At 41.3% G+C, this 18,999-nt stretch overlaps 1 protein-coding gene and 1 long non-coding RNA gene across 5 annotated transcripts in view; one reads left to right on the top strand and one right to left on the bottom strand.

Moving 5' to 3' along the window:
- Nucleotides 1–18,999, bottom strand: part of LOC122983846 — a 372,841-nt gene that overhangs the window by 110,257 nt on the left and 243,585 nt on the right. The window lies entirely within an intron of this gene.
- fat3a (FAT atypical cadherin 3a) overlaps nucleotides 846–18,999 on the top strand; it is a 255,590-nt gene continuing 237,436 nt past the window's right edge. For 3 of the 4 annotated variants that reach the window (XM_044353986.1, XM_044353987.1, XM_044353988.1), the window contains exon 1: nucleotides 849–1,030. The gene's annotated coding sequence lies outside the window, so the exon portion shown is untranslated. Of the gene's footprint in view, nucleotides 1,031–18,999 lie in introns of all 4 variants that reach the window. The other variant, XR_006403773.1, reaches the window with a different exon arrangement.

Consider the following 18,999-nt stretch of genomic DNA (forward strand, 5'->3'; position numbering starts at 1 on the left):
TTACTTGACTTCATCCCTAGAGTTTTTGTGCTTTCTCATATCACAGGAAAATCCTGAATCCGAGGGTCCTGTGGGTGTCCTGCCTTGACATCTTCTCCAGCTATTATTGCTTGTATTATTACTAGTCATATCAATATTATTATTATAATTATTATAATTATAATAATTATAATAATAATAATTATTATTATCATCGTTGTTACTGTTATTATTATTGTTATTATGCTTCTCTGTGTCGTCGTCCCCCCTTCTTTCCCCCTCAACCCAACCTGTCCCGCACCTAGAACCCTGCTCATGGGGGAATTGTTGGATCTCTGTCATTAAAAAGTACAGTCTTGACCTGCGCTATGTGAAAAATGCCCTGAGATAACTTTTGTTATGATTTGGCGCTAGATAGATAAAATTGAATTGAAATGAATATCTGGATTCAGCCTATTTTGAATCAAAGTACTGCAAAGACGAAGAAACAAACACGTCTATTGTAAAAAAAAAAAAAAAAGACAACAACTTTATAATAATTTTATTCAGCTTGCTTGATCTTGACAAATTATTCGAGGGGATGAAAGTACCATGGATCGACCAGCCCAGGTCTCTTACTGTGTATTTTCGTTAAGATACATTCAACTGAATTACATGTGATATAGGCCTACTCTGATTTCATTAAATGTATAAATTTTTAAATCTGTGCCACCAGCCCCGACCTCACCCATCAAAGGTATATTTGGTTTTGAATTACATTAATATTTCACTTAATTAAAGCAGCCTACTTAAAAAATTCGGGGCAAGATATCAAATCCGTGGACTCTCCAGTAGGCTGCGCTGTGCCCGCGCACTACTGCGCGCGACTAGTCCCCGTCGTGTGCGCGCAGCTCCAGCAGCAGCAGCAGCAGCAGCAGCAGCGATAGTGTAGGAGAGGAGCGGAGCGGACACTCGGTGAACACTCAGCTAGTCTCTGAGCAGCTCTGCTGGTGTGGATGGTATGACGGAGTAGGACGGACTTTTTCACCTGAATATTCTGCAGCATGGCCGGGTGAGTCCCGCGGGTAGTGCCGCAGTCCTAGCTGATATATGGCCACAAAGTTAGATGCGTGCGGACAAACGAGCGGTGTGAATGCGGGGAAGGGGTTTCCACAGTCGGTGTTGCGTTTTCCTCTTTTTTTATCTGCTAGACTGAGTGGGACGATATGGCTGACCTGAGCTATGTAACATCTGCTATAATACTATTGTTTGTGATGATGATGTGCTGCTGTGTGGCTCCACGCAGCTACGAGTGGTAGCAAACAGTGTGTGGGGGGAAAACAGTTGAGCGGTTACTGCTGATGAACAGCGAGCTGCGCGGCTTCAGCTGCATGGGACAACTGAGAGTCCGGACCTGCTGCAGCCATCCGGACCTCATCGCTATGTAGCTGTCATTGCTTTCTCCTTGCATTACAACCTGCATTATGAAATAGAATTTGGTATCATCATTGTCAGTTGTGCATTAATAGAAACGTTTAGCTTCATCCATGTTATGAATTTTCCACAGATGCATGTGCATCTCTGTTATCGACCATCAGATGCAGCAACTTAAATATCTGCTTTTGACAAAAAAGCCTCATAGAGCAGGCCTATCCTGCGCAGTTATGTTAATTACCTCCATAACACTGTAGCCTACAGTGGCACATCCACTGCCACAACTGGAAAGCCCTAAGACTGAAATAAAGAAATCATAATTAGTGTACCATTTCATCAGCTGGAAGCCTGGGAGCACTTGGAGAGGAAAAAAAATCCTTGAATCTTCTTTGTCCTGCAGGGTGAATGTGATGGCAGTGCAGACATGCCTGAGTTTAGAGGTGCATGTGTGTGTTGCTGCAGACAGACAGATGGAAGCAACAACGGGCTGGTCTGAAATGTCCTACGGGCCTTCAGTGGAAACAAGTGTGTATTGTGCATGTACGTGTGTGTGTGTGTGTGTGCGCGCGCGCCTACATGTGTGTAAAAAGGGAGGCTGCATCGTGAAGGTTACTACCAGTCACTGAAGGGCTGCTCTGTCAGGGTGGAGTCATTTTTATTGTGAGGTTTCTGCAAAAGCCATCAGGATACAGGAGACAATGATTTCAGATTAGACTGAAGGGGACATTTTGCCAGTGTCAACCTGTTTACCACACACACACTAATGCACAAGCACACATATAACTATGCACATACATTTGCTACTGTGTGTGTGTATGCATGCTTCCTCCTCTCACCTTTCAGCAAGCAGGAAGGCAGGCGGTCGGCCAAACAACTACACAGCTGTCCTTTCACTTTATGTGCCGGCCTCCTCCTCCTCATTTCTTCCCCCAACACCTCCTCCTCCTCATCACCTCTTACCCCTACACCTTCTTCTCTTTACACCTGTTGTATACTAGAATAATAATGATTAAAGCTGCAAGCAGCGATGATTGGGCCCTCACACCTTCATGCACGTTGGGGCCCACCGCAGTTGAAGTGCTGTTATTGCAGGGCAACATAATGCAGAAATACATTCACCATAGGGCAACTGACATAGATATACATTTTCATGAACATTGCATGTAGGAGATAACTATCACTTCTACATTATTATTATTATTATTTTTATTATTAATAATAATAATAATAATGATAATGATAATAATAATAATAATAATCAAAGCTGCAAGCAGCAGTGAATGGGCCCTCGCAACTTGCGTGTGTTGGAGAGAGCGGTAGCCGTGGTATCACTATTGGAGATCTGTTGACAGTTCTGAATTGTCAGGATCATCGGACATTGTGTGAATGGGTAAAATATTATTTCCTGTGTGCAGTATGTGGTGCCGGAGATGACTCATTAGAAACTGTGTATATGAACTATGTGCTAATTAGGCTTCACTTCCTAGACAATACTACATACGTGAAATATTATTGCAGCAATACGTTTACCAGAGGGTAACTGACATGGATATACATTTTCATGAATTTTGGACATTGCATGTAGGACATAACTATCACTTCCTGTGTCCACTATGTGGTGCTAAAGAACACTCACTAATTAGATGTCATGTTGCTCTATATCATGTGTAGACCACACCATGTAAATTTCATGTAAATTGGATGATGTCTGTCACATATGGGTGACTTTTTGTTGTCAGTAGGGGGCGCTATGACTTTGGCCCAATATTAACATGTAGATCTGTTCAGGCCTGGACTCTCATCAAACATGAGAAATTTGGGGCAGATTGGACAATGTAAAGTGGAGTTACAACAACTTCTTGTTTAATGCCCTGAGAATCCCCAACGAGAGCCCCCGCCAGGCCAAAAAAATTTTTTTAAAATGTCAAAAATAACACCAAATAGTCATTCATTCGCAAATCAATAGCATTTGGGAGCCTCTGAGCAGCGCTGTCTCGAAACGTGAGTTAACGTCTTTGTTGTTGCCTGGGAAACTGCAGGTAGCGTAACTCCTTATAAGGAAGAGGGCAGAGCGTAAGCGAGTGAGTGGTTAAGCGAGAGAACGAGCAGCAGAAAAATAACGGTTAATGTGACAGGAGCAGAGGAAAGGTTGGTAGTAAGTTGTCAGTGTGGCAGTAAATGTACAGTACAGACTACAGTGTGTCAGTTAATAAATGCTGCAGCTTGTCTAGACCATGAAAAGTCACATCTGTTGTTTAACCAACTGCTGGAAAAGTGAAGGGGTTAACTCCAAAGTTAGCCTTAGTAACCTAGCCTGACGACTCTAAACAGATAAATAGAAAACGGAGAAATGTGTAGCTGCCTGCTTATCTCCCCCCTCCCCAACCCCCCCCCCCCCCCAAGAAAACCCCCCAAAACATCGAGAGTAGGAGATACAGACAGGTGACAAATTAAAGGAAAAACCAACATAAGGTGTTAGGCCACCATGTGCCACCATAGCTGTTTCAATGCGCCTTGAGAATGTTTCTACAAGTCTGTGGAACTCTACTGGAGGGATGAACACCATTCTTCCAAAAGATATTCCCTCATTTGATGTTTTGATGGTGGTGGTGGACAGTGCTGTCTAATGTGTCGGTCCAAAATCTCCCCGAGGTTTTCAATTGGGTTGAGATCTGGTGACTGCAAAAGCCATAGCATATGATTCACATCATTTTCTTACTCATCAAAGCATGACCCCTCGTGCCATATGGATAGGGGCATTGTCATCCTGGAAGAGACCACTCCTATCAAGATTAAGATGTTTCATCATAGGATTAAGGTGATCACTCAGAACAACTTTGTATTGATTTGCAGTAACCATTCCCTCTAAAGGGACAAGTGGACCATGCCAGCAAAACCCTCCCTCACAGCATAACAGCCACTGGATCTGCCACTGTACTGGTCAAGCATTCAGACCTGTACCAGTTTTTCTTTTAATTTGTCACCCGTCTGTAACGATTGCTTTCTGTGCCCACTATGTGGCGCTAGAGAACAACCACTAACTATGCATCATGTTACTGTATATCGTGTAGACCACGCCATGTAAATTTAATATAAATCGGATGATATTTGTCACATAAAGCTGACTTCCTGTTGTCAGTGGGTGGCACTATGACTATGACTAAATATTGACATGTAGATGTGTTCAGACCTGGACTCTTATCAGTCATGAAAAATTAGGGGTAGATTGGATGATGTAAAGTGGGGTTACAACAACTTCCTGTTTAATGTCCTAAACATGTTTTGGACAAAATTGTCCGGCATGCCACGACAAGGGTGTTCCATGAAAACTAAAAAGCCTTGCAATTTAGCATTACAAAGGTGTTTAGATGTAACCTACCAAACTTGAGATTGCTCACCTTAAATCTTTAGGAGCAGTTTCTTAAAATACAACAATTGTCAATGGCTTCACTTTGCCAAAAAAAGGCAAAGTAGATTCAAAATGGCTGACTTCCTGTTGGACTTAGTGTATGGCTCCAAGAGCCTTTTTTTAAAGTCTGGAGATGTTATATTAGCCTACACAATTTCATACACCTACCTCAAATTTAAATGTGGGAGCTTTGACTTTGAAATTTTCTAGGGGGCGCCCTTGAGCCATTTTGCCACATGCATGCCCAAGACCCATATTAGAAATCAAGACGATCTCAAAACTGCAAAAAAGTGATTAGGTGCCCAAGCCCAATTGTGATACTGATTGAAATATATTTACTAGTTTGAACATAGGTGCAAAGTGTCATGAGTTTTTGTGTATCATAAAGGCCTCAAACGTTTGTAAAATGAAAATTGATGCACAAAATTCAAAATGGCTGATTGCGTGTCCGGTGAAAAAAATTCAAAAGATATTTTCTATGACAAGAATGATGAGAGCAATGAACTCACCAAATTTCATGAACACCCATGCAACTTTATCCTACACTGTGCATTGGAGACAGATGTGGAATTGCAACTAGAGGTCTATTGACACGGCTCTGAATTTTCAGGATAATTGGACATTGTATGAATGGGTAAATTATGTCAATTAAAATTATGTAATATTATGTATTTCCTGTGTGCAGTATGTGGCGCTGGAGATGACTTATTAGGAGTCGTGTATATACAGACGAGTGACAAATTAATAGGGCTGTAGTCAACCAAATAAAATCTTGGTTGACTGAAATCGTACATAATTTTCAACTTATCGATTAGTCGCGGGGGCGCTGAATTAAAAATTGTTGGATGTTATGGATGATGTTACAGAGTGAACTCTGCAGCCACACAGTTCTCTATTCTCTATTTCTCTGTTTAGCATCTTCAGGCTAGGCTAACCCATTGTTGATAATTTTGGAGCTAACCCCCTTCACTTTTCCAGCACTTGGGGAAACAACAGAAGTGACTTTTCTTGGTCTTGAGAAGCTGCAGCATTTATTAACTGACACACTGTACATTTACTGCCCCTACAGTGAGGGGTCAAGCATTCAGGCCTTAGAGAGAAGGGTCACTGCATATCAATACAGAGTTGTTCTGAGTGATCATCTTTATCCTGTGATGAAACATTTCTATCCTGATTGGAGTGGTCTCTTCCTATAATAATGTGTAAGTGAGTGAATAGTTAAGGGAGAGAGCAAGTGGCAGAAAAGTGATGGTGAATGCGAGCGGAGCAGAGGAAAAGGTTAGCAGTAAGTTGTCAATCTGGCAGTAAATGTATAGAACAGACTGCAGTGTGTCAGTTAGGCTAATAAATGCTGCAGTCTCTCAAGACCAAGAAAAGTCTCATCTGGTCTTTCCCCATCTGCTGGAAACATGAAGGGGGTTAGCCTCGAAGTTAGCAACAATGGGTTAGCCTAACCTGACAATACTAAACAGAGAAATAGAAAACAGAGAAATGGGTGGCTGCTAAGACCCCCCTTCCCCTCCTCCCCGCTGCCAGGCCAAGGCAGTCAACCTGGGGGAAACACAGTTAAAAAAAAGACATTGTTCGGAGAAGTTTGTATTGAAACTACTTTCTGACCAACAGTCAACAGGTGCAGTGACTTCACACATTTTGCTACTGGCTAATTAGGCTATTTATATGGTGTGACTGCAGGGATAACAGAGGGGCCAACCATCTTGGTATAATTTATGAATGCTCCCAAGCCGGAATAATGAGGTTTTTCTGTTCATCCTTCTCTGCAGGCATTGCATGAATGCAGCATTTGCATCTCTAGCTAACAGGTAACTAAGGCTTTTGATTTATTAACAAGCTTTAGAGTTGTCGGCTGTTTGTAGGATAGCTTTTCATATTTTTTGCACTTTTAATGGAGCATGGCTAACAAGTTTCCCCCTGCTTCTAGTCTTTGTGCTAAGCTAGGCTAAACACGTCCTGGACTTATCTATGCCTATACTCGACAAACAGAAATGAAAGTGATATCTCCTCATCTGACTCTACCAAAATGTTGGACTTCTCTGCTATAATGATGTTTTCACATCTGTTTGTTCCAACACTTAATCAAAATTATATGAGACTGACCCTGAGTTAAATATTCAAACTGTAGACATCTTTCCATCAAACATGCTAATCACATTCATGCTTGTGGATGACTTTTTCACATGTCGCCAAAATTTGGCCTGACACATCTGCTGTCTTTGGAAATGCTGAGCTTTGCACTTAAAATCAGGCTCTGTATGTTTGAGCAGTGCTCTGCTCCACACGAGAACCCACTGTTAGATATGAGAGGAGATAGGCTCTCCATTTGTCTGATAGACATTACAGTATGTTGTGAGGTGAGTCTTGTGGCAGCACCTCTGTGCAGCCTACAGTATCTGTATCCTGACTACATTACTGCAGATAGCATGTGCATGAAATTTTGCATTGGAGCTGCTGCATGGCCACTGCCTGCAGTGGCTGACCTCCCTGCCGGGCACAATGACCTCCACATGGAGGAGGAGGGAGGAGGGGGAGGAGGAGATGGAGGCCCTCCCTCCGTTCGTTTTGTTCTCCTTCTCCCTGAGCGCCTCACTCCACAGGCTGCCTGCTTGGAAATGGCATCGTTGCAACCCCTCCTCCTGCTCCTCCACCCTCCCCCTCACTTTTTCTTCATCTCTGGGGTCCCGAGGGCTTTGTGAGCGTCTGTTCGTGGCAAATGCCAGCACTCTGCAGGGCCCCCCTCCCTCCCCTCCTCCCTTCCTCCCTCCCTGTGCGTGTGTATGACAGAGAGAGAGAGTTGGGGGATTTCTTTGGTTCCCCTCTTCATCCATGCTGGGGGGGGGGTAGAGGCTGATGAGTGCTGTGAACTGGTGTTTCTTCCCCAGTGTTTGTGCAATTGGCTGGTGTGTGCTGGAGTGTGTGTGTGTGCTATTGTTCTCAGCGACTGCTGGAATGCTGTTGAATGGTGGTTGTGTCAGCCTAGATGCCCAGCAGTATTGTCTGTATTTGTTATTTTCATCCGTGTATGGTCCATTTTTTGCCTCTCATGTATGTAACCGCCTCATCTCACCGTCACACCGCCTCTCTGCTCTTAGCACGCTGTCTGCATGTGGACAAAGAGTTTAGTAGATGTCAAGGTGCTGTATCAGTTTACCATCAATAAATCATCTCCACATTAATTTTGAATCATGAGCATGAGATCATTGTCTTGAAAACTGCTGGCAGTAGACTCTAGTGGCTTCTACACTGCAGGTCAGATTTAGAGGGAAATCTACTTATATGGTACAAAATGGGGAGAGCTGAAAATAGGGCTGGGCAATAAAACGGTAACAGTAATTATCTCAGTATAATTTTCCTCGATAGAAATGTAACAAATGTTGGATAAATATTTGATATAATTAAACTGAGAGGGAGAGAGAGAAGCCAGTGTAGGGGCTATGTTTGGTCGGCTTTGCTGAGCTGCACTTGTTTTTCATGCATCATTTTTCTATCAGGATATTTATTTTGTTAAGGAAAAAGGACAGGACAAGGATTTCACTTCATTTTACTCATGCATATTTTGATGTTGAAAAAAAGGTTTTATCATTATAATTGTTTTGAATGTTCTACCTCAGATTTGTGAAATGTTTGCTGTTGGCAAGTGTTTGTCATGTTCTGACCATGAAGAATAGTTTAATTATTGATATTGATTGATAGGAAAATTTTATCATGATAACATTTTTGGCCATAGCGCTCAGCCCTAGCTGAAGAAGTGAGACTTGAGCCTTGAGTTGGACTTAAGTCACAGAAATTAGGTTTGGATTCACTTAACTTAACTTGAGACTCGACTTGAGGATTCAAAAGCCAAAACTTGAATAGATGAAACCTCAAAATGATGAGATAATGTACCACCTCAACTAGAGCTGCACCATATTGGAAAAAACTGACATTGCGGTAACTTTTTTTTCTGCAATATACATTGTGATATGAAAAAATACAGAAAATTTCACCAGATACATACAGTGTGTTATTCATGTACAGATATACAATTAATAATCATCATTTTCATCATTTGGGTAAAAGTGTATCCTCTTCTAACAAAACAAACTCCCACTCCCACTTCTACCACACTTGGTTCCCTCTGCCACCCTTCCAGAAATCAACTTGGACTCCTCCACTTTCAGTTTTCAGTATGAGACTCTTGACACTGGCATAAACAAGTGGAGAGAGAGGAGGCAGAGCGGTATTTGGGAAAAAACAACACGTTTCTTCACACACTTTACAAATGGACATGTTTGTCACACAGTTGTGTTATTTACATGTAATCTACTATTTCTAACGATGTTCAAATGCATGCTGAATCTGCATGCAGGAAGATTAACATGCCTCCCGGCATTGGCTGAGGATGGTAACACTCTCAAACTCAAGCAGCAAACAGATTGACCTATATGCCAGCCAGATGGAGGTACAGATCTGGATACTGCATGTTTTTGTGTGTGTTGTGTATGTTAAGCATTTCTTACATTAATACACAGACCAGCCCTGTGACAGTAACTTTTTCACCTTTAACCAGCACCAGGACAAGGTGCTGCTGATAACAGGAATACACACATTCAAAAGTGGCCTGGCGTAACTTACCACCTGACTCTAACATCCAATCAGCATTATCTGTGACAGTATTCCATGCATGTTTACAGGTGAGTGATACGCAGACTCTGCATGCACAGTGATCATGTGCTCCGGGGAAGGGGTCCGTTTATAAAACAGGCAGCACTTACTTTCAGGTTGTGGTAGGTGACTAGTGGGGCCTGCTGTCCAAGAACCCTTAAATCAGACTAAATGATGTAATATCAGACAGACTTTTTTTGTAGATTAGTCATGGAAAATGAAAACCTTGTTAGTTTTCTTTTTGTATCAATCAGCAAAAAAGTTGTTGAATGACATATTTGCCTTAGTTGACATTATTGCACGTCCTGCAATGTGACCATTGCACACACACGCACATCACAATGTCAGTGCTGAAACAATATATCGTGCAGCCTCAACCTCAACCATTAACAAAAATTCTGATTCCTTATTGTCTAATTAAAAGGCAACACACACCAGCAGGGTATGATGCTACCCTTGCTTAAGCGTCTAGATACCACAGAGCTTTTCATAAGCGCTGGCTGCCGGCCAAACAGCCGACTACTCAAAGTCCAGCCGGCTACTTTAATATATGAATTTTTGATTCAAATGAAATAGTTATGATTAACAAGTTACAATTCGCCATGCGTGTACATTTAAGACCACTAACCTCTGCTTCAAAACAATGCAAATGTTAGTTTGTTTTATAGAGCAGTACATAAGCTAGATAAGATTAAAAACATGTTTCCCCTTAAAATAACCTTGTTTATTTTCGTTGAATAAGAGTGCATTTATGTCTCTAGTAAAACAATACATTAACCATCATTGTGGCATGTCTTGATAAACCTTACAATGAAAGTGTCAATAAAAAAAATAAGGTCTAATGATTCTTAATTACAAAAGTTCTGTTCTATCACTAAAATTAGTCAGCAGTCTCCAATGTTCGCACTGACTCAGGTGGGATCATTTTTCTGTTTGTGTGGCTGAAAATGAGAAGAATTGAAATGATGGTGTCAGGAAGTGGAAGCAGTCTCATCTGGTCTCAGATGTTATGATGAACTGCATGTTAAGCTGTCATGGCTGTTGCATGGCCGCAAGCATTTTTAACCCCTGCTTGCACTAACAACGCTTTCACCATTTTTTCTTTCACTTAATTTTCACTCTGGTGTTTGCTACAGGCTCAGCTGTTTGCTAACATTTAGTGTGAGCACATGATGGCATGAGTGACACGCACAGTCACTGAGTAGCTACACAAATGTTTCACTACACACACAGTCAGGTGTGACCTTGAATGAACTGCTTTTACATGGTTTCCGGAGCTCAGTAGCCAATTAGCTGGCTCATGAGCCGGTTTGACCAATTAATGTCATAAGCAACACTGTCTCAGGGGTAGTTTGACATCACACCTACACACCATGTGTTATCCTGCGATAGAAGCTGTTAATTACCTGTACAGTTCATGCACAGTATGGTGTTTTTGTCCCTGCTGAGTCCCAACACCATCTCTTCACATGCAGTGTATGTAAGCTGAAATTGTGTCATTTTTACAGAATGTGTGCTGGTGCTCCTTGGTTTTTTGGGTTATTCTGAGCAAAAATCAAGCCAGAATAGTTATCCTGTACCTGCACTGTCCAAACAGCCTGCACACCCTGCCTCTCCAACACCAGGACTCACCCGACCACGAGCCAAACCTGGAAAGGAAGCTCGGCGTCCACCAGTTTCAAATTAATTACTGCATCGGCCATTAAAAGGAGCCTCTTTTCTATGACGACTGTCTAATCAGCTAGCAGAATAATTCACAGTAAGCTCTTTGTCATGTTAAATCATGTCCACCGCTATTCATTTACTGTGTCAGATTTACCTGACACGGTGCCAGGAGTTCCTTTTTTTTACGTCCACATGCTCAGAAAGAGAGATGAAGTTCTTGTCAGTGTGTGCAGAAAACATCAATTAAACATACCTTTTCCCCCCAAGCGACAGTGACTGCTGACACAAGTCATTAGTGGTGAATAATTTTACTCGTGCTGATATAATTGGAGAATCATTATTTAAGCAGGCATTTGTTTGGAGACTGTAAGGTACTCTGCTCTAGGGTTGAACGATTTTGAAAAAATACCTAATTGCGATTATTTTGACTGATATTGCAATTGCGATATTAGAGGTAATGATGATTTTTACATCATTATTCTCATTTTCATTAAAAAACAAATGATTATGGTGTGATTTTTGTGGGGATCTGTACCAAACAAAGATATTTTCTTAAGTCTACAGAACATGATGTGTAGACCGGAACATCTCTGCAGCATGACAATATTTAACTTGAAATGGTATTTTGACACACATTTCGCCTTTAATAAATATTGTGCCTCTTGTGATTTTAAATTTGCAGTAGGTCACATTGTCATTGCAATAAAATTTTGATGAAATGTTCAGCCCTACTCTGCTTTTCCACTCACTAGTCGTATTCCTGACGGTGGTGGTGGGCAGGTCCCACAGTGTGTATGATGTGAGCAGCAGGCAGGGCTCCTGTTCTGCTAGCTCAGTATGCATGTGCATACAACAAGAGGGCAGTTAAGGGATCATGTCACTGGCCTGGAGGTGTGTCTAATTGGGCTGAAAATCCAGCTCTCAAGTCATAAACAAGCGGGAATGTGAGCAGGAGGTGCCATGCTTACACAGTGTGAAGAGAAGTGGGGTTACACTGTCGAGCGCCCATATGTTTTGACAATTTGATTTTTGACTTAACCCTCATTATTTTTCACATCACTTACCTTCATTGTTTTTCACATCCCATCAGTTTCAGCACAGTTTCAAACCGCTTGCTGTGAATGATGAAATCCTTCCATTTTTTTTTCTGTTCTTTTTCTCATTTCCAAATCCTGTTACCGTTGCAACAACCATTTAAGTTCATTTCTGCTAACCCGACTAGTCGGAGTGCATCATGGTGCAGTGTGCACACTGACAGGGATATCTCCTGTGTCCCTACATGCCTGTCATGTCTGTTTGGCACTCGGTGCTGCCAGAGCAGATGGGTATTGATCCGGTGTGTGGCGGGTTAGTGTTGGCATGTCAGCCAGCCGCTTGCAGAGCTGCAAGCCAGAGGTGTCAGTAAAAAAAACCTTCCCTGCCATTTGGACTGCACCAACAGGGGAAGAAATATGCAAATACAATACTCTTGTCAGTTGCTTCGATAGTAAAATATTGTTTTCAGTATCTAGTTGCACACAAAACATATTACACTTACAGTGGTCATTGGCTGGAGAGAGTCTGTTTTTTTGTCCAACCAGTCTTGAGGCCTTAGGATGCCGGTGTCAGTTAAGTTTCAGATACTGCAGTTGTGTTTATTCTACACTGGGTGTCTGCATAGAGGCACACGTCCACGTGTGCAGATGGTGTTTCAACATGGTCAACGTGGTCATAAGATTTGTCCACGCAGACCCTGGCAGACATGTTCAGATGACAAACTGTACACCAGTGGGACCCTCACAGTTACATAGAGATAGAAAGTATCATTTATGCTTCAGGGCAGGGTTTTGAACCTAAATACTTTTTGGGTGTCGAAAACTTTCATGTACTGAAAGTTGTCTGCTCAAATTTGTCATCCTTGTTGAGTGTTGCCATGTTACTTCTGTTAACTGTAACTGCCTGACTGATACATGATGTTTGAGGCTAACGGTGAAATCAACACTGAGAGTTTAAAAAGTCTGATAACGACATATCGGCAGATATTATATTATGATATATATTTTTTACATAAATTCATACATATAGAGTTTTGTCAAGAGGATCTTAAATGAGTTTTTTTTATAGAATGGTGTGCAAGATGTACAGTAGTGGGACATTTAACAGTCAGTAATAGTGACACACAGTGATGAAATGACCTCAAACACCTAGTGATGTTTCTCGTTACTCATCAGCCAACATATGTGTCATTAATAATATTTTCTGATACGTTAACAGCCCGCTGATTTATGTGTCGGGCTTTATTAAACACGAGTATATAAGAACCCTCAACTAAAATATTCACTTACTCACAATATATCATTGTAACATAATGTAAGGGGCAGACTGCCATGAATTCTGCTGAGCCCATTAGTATTTTTGTTGCGTCCAACAAGATTGTGTTTTGAGCTTTAATGATTCGTTGATTGACAGAAACTTAATCTACAACTATTTTGTTAACTGAATAATCATTTTTTTTAACAAAAAATGCCAAATATTTGCACTTGGCTGCAGCTTCTGGAATGTTACCTGTTGATATAACTTTGGGCTCTAAGAAATGATAACGTGCATTGTTGAAAATGATCATTAGTTGCAGCCCTAACTGTATGAACAATGCAGCCTGTAGGGGCCACTGCTAGGGTTCAGACTTGATGTGAATCAGCGTTTGAGGGAATCTTTTCATGACTGAGCATGTTTTATAGAACAGTAGTTTGGCCCATTCCCTGGATTCAGACAAATCAGAGAGCCGTTGAAGTCCCGCCAATCCTCAACTGCATTTTTTTGTGTTTCTCATGGTAAAAAAAAAGCCCTCAGCCCTTCACATTATTAGAGAGAAATGCATTCCTGTAATAAGTTTGGCTGCTCAGTGGTGCGCTGCGCTCTGAAATTATGCTGATAGACTCGTGAAATGGAAAAATCCAGAAGAAACAGCTACGTCTCAGTGTAGTAAGTCTCTCTGTGACATCATTTACTGGCTAGCAGAGACTCTCATCACCCACTCATTGAGATGCACAAAACCAAGAGAAAAATGCATGCTGAAAAGAAATCCAGCAGCAGGTCTTCATAGTTTAATTTGAGTGCAGAGAGCTACGCGCAGGAGCAGAGCTGCTGCTTACTTTAACAAATAGACTCTGTGGCTGTCGTGGGTCGGCTCGGTGATACAGTGCAGGCCAAACTGCTTGTGACTCTTGCCTCTTTTTCTTCAGAGTAGAGCTGTTGTCAGCACCAACCTCTCAATCAATTTCTGGTTTGTTGCTGGCTGAAGGTGTTCACCAATCACCCGGCCCCTGCAGCGGGCCAGATCCTTTCCTGCCTTTGATAGATGTTGTTCAGAGCGGAGAGACCTTGTGGAGAGGAAATAGGAAAAATGCAACATTTGAACTGGAGCACAGTGGCGTTTTTTGGGGGATCAATAGCTCATTAAGGGAGCGTTTGATGAGCCTCAGTGTGGAAGGTGATTCAGCTACGAACTGAGATATAAACTCTGTCGCTCCTTTTGTCTTTCACTTCTTGACAAAAACATAAAAAAAAACAAGTGCATTGATTGTTGGAGCATGTTTTCCCTTCACTTAATCACTGCTATCCACAGAAGATGGCAGAGGAGTTATTGCGTGTGTGTGTGTGTGGGTCCCTGGGGGCAGCCAATGGCACGCTCAGACCAAACCTTAGGAGTAGAAATTGTCTAGTCAGCTCATTCCATTAGGAGTGTGAAGTTAGCTGGAGTTGTGTGTGTGTGTGTGTGTGTGTGTGTGTGTGTGTGAGAGAGAGAGCACTGTGAAGCCCTGACGTTGACCTTTCACTGGCTGTAATGTTTGTAACTAACTGGCAGTAAGCAGTGTGTGATGGTCCATGTGTCATTCTTATCTGTGTGTGTGTGTGTGTGTGTGTGTGAAGTAATTAGTTGTGGTTCTGTGTTAATCCAGCAGAGTCCTGTCAGCACCCTATTAGCACCTTGTGAGACCAATAACAGATTCAAAAGCAAATGCCTCGGGTTGTCATTTTTGCACAGCAAGACAATTATAATTTGAATAAAGAGCTGCAACAATTAGGTAATTAATTGACAGGAAATGAATAGGTTGCCTAACTCTTTTGATAATCAATTAAAGTAATATTTCAGTAAAAATCCAAATAATCTCTTGTTTAACCATCTCAGATGTGAAAATATTCTGCTTGTCATTGTCTTAACATTGTGTTAAATAGAATCTTTGGGTTGTGTACTGGACATTTGATCTCATTACTTTGGGCTCTAGGGAATTGTGATTACCATTTCTTTACTGTTTCTGATGTTAAATAGGCCAAAAAATTATTGATATTGAAAATAGTCGTTAGCTGAAGTTGTGTTTGAAGGCCTGGGCTCATCAGCTTTTTGTTGAATCTAAATTCAGTATCAAATCTGCTCAGAAACAGTTTTGAGCATTAGTTGAATTGATGCTGACAACCTGCAGCTGCTGAAAATGAGAAGATACTGGAGATCCTCATTTAGAATATGTTGAAATATTGATATGATAAATGAAATATTAACTGCATGATTCTGCTGATCGGCTGCTTGTTTCCACCAGATAAGACTCACAACTCTGTTGGTCTTGATCTACACAGAGTCCACATGGTTGATCTGTGGCAGACTACAGACAGTACAGATACACACTGGCTTGTAGAGGGCAGTTGAGTTTCATATTGGCTTCTGGGCAAGTTACTTAAGAACGTAATGTAAACTACTTACCGCTGATATAGCCTAATCTGCTGCAGGTGACGTTTGTCGTTTCAATGGGTGGAAGTGACGATCAGCTGCTACCAGAATGTTTTGTACACTGATCTTTGCTACTACAAAAGAGCAGGAACAGATAAAACATTTAATTAGAGATTTATTAAATCCTGGAGCTTAGGAAATCCAGGTATTTTACAGCCCTCAAACATGGAGATCATAAATAACAGAAAGGGAAGATGTCTTATCTCCAAAGTAATGAGGATCTACAGAGTGTGTTTTATCTTTCTTTATATGCTGCACATAAGAAAATACAGTTAAGTTTAATTTCCTTTTTTTTAAAGAACTGGTTGACATCATAACTGTTGTTTAAACATTAATAAAAAGACAACCCGTGTACTAATATTAATACAGTCTGAATGAATGCTGTATGAAAGATGGAATAGTCAGTGACATTACTGGAATACCTGCGGTGCAGGAACTACAGTATGTTCTCTGGTAAATTGCTGTGTCCATTATTTTGACCCACACCTGTACTTCTCTCAGTAGTGGGTTTGTGAAATGGGGGCAAACAGTCACAGCGTGCTCACTTCTGCACATGACTGTAGCACGAGATGACTCGCATGCGCGCGCAGCCTCACATCCATCATAGTACTTGCAATAATGGAAGTAAAAAGGCTTTTGCTTGACATCCGATGGCCATGATTATTCAGTGGCCCGTCAGTTTTGTCATCACTCTGTTTCTACTCCTTTGTTACTCTCTCCATTCTTGTGTCTCTCTTTTCCCCCCCAAACTCTCACACACTCACTCTAGCAGCACTGAAACCACTCTTGTTTGGCTCTATTATATCCAAAGCTTTATTTCTCTGTGTTAAGTCTGGTTTGTTTTTCTCGGAGAGTCAGCCTGTATTTTTTTTCTTTGGCTTTTGCTCTGGTTATTGCTGTCCAGTGATTTAACTTTGTTCTCTTTTTGATTATATTTCGATTTTATACGTTATTCAACCTCGCTCCTTCTTTTATGTGATATTGTCTGTTTTCTAGCCACTCACTGTTGTACATTGCTGGTTTGCAACTTTTCTGGGTGAAAAAGTTAAAAAAAAAAAAAAAAAAAAAAATGTGGAGAATGATATGTTTAGAGATAATGAAACACAGGCTCAGTACAAAAGTGGTGAAGGCAGTGTGATGTGTTTTAAAGCCAGTGCTGGTTGATAGAAGAGGTCAGGCAGTATGTCTTATGTGTGTGTTTGTCTCATATGTATGTATGATCCAAGTCTTGGTGGCTTTTCGAATGTAATTCATATTTTCTAAGAAATCAATGTATGTCTCCTTTGTGGGTTTTTGTGACCTATTTGGTAAAAAATGTAATGACCAAGAAGAAGAATTTCTTTTTTTAAATTTACAGTGTCAGTGCCCCTATATTGGTGTTCTACAGTGGTTTTTTTATTATTTTATTGGCGCAATATATGGGTGTGTGTGTGGGCACTAAAATAGGCTATAAGTGATATAACAAACTAACAGAGTTTTGAGCACGCTGATGCACTGGTTTGAACTGGCAGGTGGCCTCTGTTATCCTTTCCTTCCCCCAGCAGCTCTTTAACCCTCAGTACGTATTGTACATTTGAATCACAGGGTCACAGGATTACTGCTTAAAGACAGTCTGCTTGTTTGTTGTCACCACATCTGGACCTATGAAACAGAGGTGGTGGGTGAACTGTGTGTACATGAGCTGCTGCTGACTCAGCAGTAGTGGTGTAACGGAATGTAGTTGATCCGTCATCCGAACAGATCGCCCCCCCCCCCCCCCCCCCCCCCCCCCCCCCCCCCCCCCCCCCCCACACAGTTCGGTACACATGTGAATCACGGAGTAACTGTTAATTGTAATGTCTCATTTAAGACAAAGTAAACAAACTGCTGTAAGTACAAGTCATGGACAGACAGCGTGTCGCTAACAGGGATTTCGAAGCGCATTGATCAAACCAGCATCGGGTCAGTGGTGACATCTGCAGGTATGTTTACACGCTGTCTAATGTGCTGCAGCTGAGCAGCTAATTAGCTATCTAGCTGCTAAGTGATGTTAGCGGTGCACTTTTCCCTGGTGAATGTTTGTTTCAAGCTGAGCTGCAGGGCAAGACGTGTGTTCGTGTTTGTGAGTTATCATCAAGTTTTGATGAAGTTTCATTCACTACCATGTTTAAAGGAGGAAGGTATCATGCTTCTTATTGCAATTCTTCAATTTAACAATTGAGCTTTGAATATTTTTGATTTAATTTAAATTTAAATTTTTAATTATTTTAAGATTTTATTTAAACATTAGACATCTTTAATGTTGTTTTCATCTAAGGCTTATGGGCAAAAGTTCCTTGCTCTAAGTGTTAACAGAAGTTGAGAGCACGTCTCCTAGCAACGCTGGCTCTCAGTTGTCAGTCAACCAATGTCATGGGAAATGACCACTTCCAGGCCTGAAACTGAGACACTTTTTAGCCTTAATTGACCAATGAATTGAAAATTAAGTAATTTTCATAATTCCGATTTCAGTTTGACTTAAAATACATATTAGTGGAAATAATGGTTCAAATTGTGATAATTCAAGCAATAACTTTTGTACATTTTGGACATTCATGACTAGGGATGCCCTCAAAACTCGGTTCTGAATTGGAACTGGTTCTAAAATGTTAAGAACTAGGAGTGTTTTTAATGTCGGCTCTTTCATCTGTACTGTTATACGTTTTGGTGTAACTCATGGTCGCGCTGCAGGCAGCTTCTCCTCTTTGTCCTCTTCTCTGTTCTCTGTCTGTCTTTCTGAGGGTGGGGCTCAGCAGAGCAGGGAAGCTGTGGTGGAGACAGCAAACCAGGTGAAGTAAAGATAACTTGAGTCGAAGACACCTAAGCTTGTTATTGTAACTGCTATAAAATCTTTGCGGAAAAAAAGCCAATAAGAACTTTATCAAACCACCTGTTCAACAAGCATAAACATGTAGAAAAGTGATATTTTCATTTGCTTTGCCCGCAGTCTCCCATCCACCGCCTTTATGTTTCACACAACCACAGCGTGCTGGTTAGGCTAACAGCAAATTGTTATTAAACAAGCTAAAGCAAAAGCTGTCTGGGCTTTATTGTGTTATCCTAACTTTTCCTTTTATATAAGCACTCGATGCCA

The sequence above is a fragment of the Thunnus albacares genome, chromosome 6 (genome assembly GCF_914725855.1).
Source record: "Thunnus albacares chromosome 6, fThuAlb1.1, whole genome shotgun sequence".
In the NCBI taxonomy this organism is placed as follows: domain Eukaryota; kingdom Metazoa; phylum Chordata; class Actinopteri; order Scombriformes; family Scombridae; genus Thunnus; species Thunnus albacares.